A 2,518-nucleotide genomic window follows, 5' to 3' on the forward strand; every position below is an offset into this window, starting at 1 on the left:
ACCATCATTTATCTGCTCTCTGTGCCTGCTCTCTGTGCCTGCTCTCTGCAGAGGGTCTTGTGTAGGGAGAAGGTGGAGTGTACAGAGAATAAAGGATCCCGGGCTGGAGTTCTAGGAGCATCTGAGAAGTGGGATGATGGGGGCTATATATCCACTGCTCTTGGCCAGGCTGATTTTCGTCCTGAATTTGACCCTTTGTCCTAGCCCCCAATCAGACTCGCAGCCTAGACAAAACCCTAGAACCATCACAGGCCTAACTGGAGACCTGAAGGGTAAAAACCGGCCTCTGCCATTCATGGCTCACAGTTGAGACTGGGGAAGGACAAGAGTGTGAAGAGCACAGATGCGCTAGCTGTTGAAGACTAGGAGCACTGCTGGAGCTCACAGAAAGCACGTCTTGGGTCGGGGGTGGGGAATGTTCTTGGAGGAGTTGACAAGTAAGTTGGATATACATTCGTTCAGTGTCTACTCAGCCTTTCTCAAAGATTTGGCAACCAAGGGTCACCTTATGGACATCCAATGCATATAAAGACTATACATTTTAAGTTTTTAATTAATCACACCTTAAAATTTAAATGATAAAAAGGTACTTACATATCAGCGAAAGAGGTGATATTGTTTTCAAGCTTCAATCAGGGTGGGTATATTTGGCTTAATGAAGGACAAATTACTTCCACTTCTATTTGTTTTCTTTTCATTTATTTCCTGCTATTTTAGAAAGTCTGAGCTCAAAACTGTAGGTCATCAGACACTGTGGAGAACAGTATGATGGTTCCTGAAAAAATTAGAATGATGTTATGATCCAGCAATCCCACTTCTAGGTATATATCCAAAATAATGAAAAGCAAGGATCCAGGCATGGTGGCTCACGCCTGTAATCCTAGCACCTTAGGAGGCCAAGGTGGGTGAATTGCCTGACCTCAGGAGTTTGAGACCAGCCTAGGCAACATGACGAATCCCATCTCTATTAAAAATACAAAAAATTAGCCAGGCGTGGTGGCACGCCCCTGTAATCCCACCTACTGGGGAGGCTGAGGCACGAGAATCCCTTGAACCCGGGAGGCGGAGGTTGCTGTGAGCCGAAAATCGCACCACTTCACTCCAGCCTGGGCGACAGAGCCAGTCTGTGTCCAAAAAAAAAAAAAAAGCAAGGACTCAGATATTTGTACACCCATGTTCACAGCAACATTCTTCATAATAGACAAGATCTGGGAACAACATGTTTATCAATGGATGAATGAATAAACAAAATAAGAATTAATAAACAAAACATTATACATACAAAGTATGTATAATACAATGGAATATCATTCAGCCTCAAAAAGGAATTAAATCTGGATACGTGCTACAACATGAATAAACCTTGAAAACATTATGCTAATGAAATAAGCCAGTCACAAAAGGACAACATTACATGATTCCACTTATATGAGGTACTGAGAATAGTCAAATTTATAGAGACAGAAAGTAGGATAGTTACCAGGGGTTGAGGGAGTAGAGGAGTTATTGGAATGCAGGAAAATAAATCTGTATTAATCAGGGTTCTCCAGAGAAACAGAATTAATAGGATATATAAAAAAAATCTTCTGTAACAAATTGGTTCATGTGATTTGGAAGCTGAGAAGTCTAGACCTAGGAGAGCAATCTGAGTCTGAAGAACTAGGAGAGTCAATGATATCAATTCCAGTCATAGTCTGAGTCCGAAGGCAGAAGAAGACAAATGTTCCAGCTAGAAGAGTGTCAGGCAGAGAGAAGGATGAGGACCACCCACACTGGGGAGGGCAGTCTGCCTTATTGAGTCCACTGATTCAAACTCAAATATTAGTCTCATCCAGAGACATCCTCACAGATGCACCTAGAAATCGTGTTTAACCAAATATTTGGGTATGCTGTGACCCAGTCAAGTTGACACATAAAACACAAAAGGCTTCTCGTTTCTGTCTTAAAGCCAGCCAAATGCTGATGCCAAGGTCTACAATGCATGCAAAAACACAGGGAAAAGCAAATACTAGAGTTAGTGGCACAACACATTCATGTTTTCAGTCTTCATCCCTTGGAGCCTGACCTGATTGGAGCTGGCTCCTTGCCTGGATTGAGGCTGCAGCTTGTACCAGCTATGCTTCTGGGCAGTGGTTATACCCTGGAGCATCACATCCCGGCTTCGCAGCTGAGACAGTGTCCTGGCCTTGGGGTTTAGACAGAATCCATTGCCTGTCCCTCTTCTGAGTCTTCAGGATCTCCCAGAGTGGAAGGACTGCAGTGGATAACATCAAGCACATTTTCTGCTTGTGTCTTGTGTCCTTGCTGTGCCTTGTTCTGTAAGCAGACCCTGTGGGGTTAGGGAGCACAGGGGAACAGGTGAGCAGATGACCCCCTGACCATTTAGTGTCAAATTCTCCCTCTTCTTACACCACAACCTGACACAGCTTTTCTGCCTAGGATATCTGTTAACAACCTCCTCCAGTCTAAGAGGCTTTGAACTTTAGGGATGGCAAAGTGTCCTCACCATACCCCAACC

Source organism: Mandrillus leucophaeus, unplaced genomic scaffold (genome assembly GCF_000951045.1).
Source record: "Mandrillus leucophaeus isolate KB7577 unplaced genomic scaffold, Mleu.le_1.0 Scaffold282, whole genome shotgun sequence".
NCBI classification, from domain to species: domain Eukaryota; kingdom Metazoa; phylum Chordata; class Mammalia; order Primates; family Cercopithecidae; genus Mandrillus; species Mandrillus leucophaeus.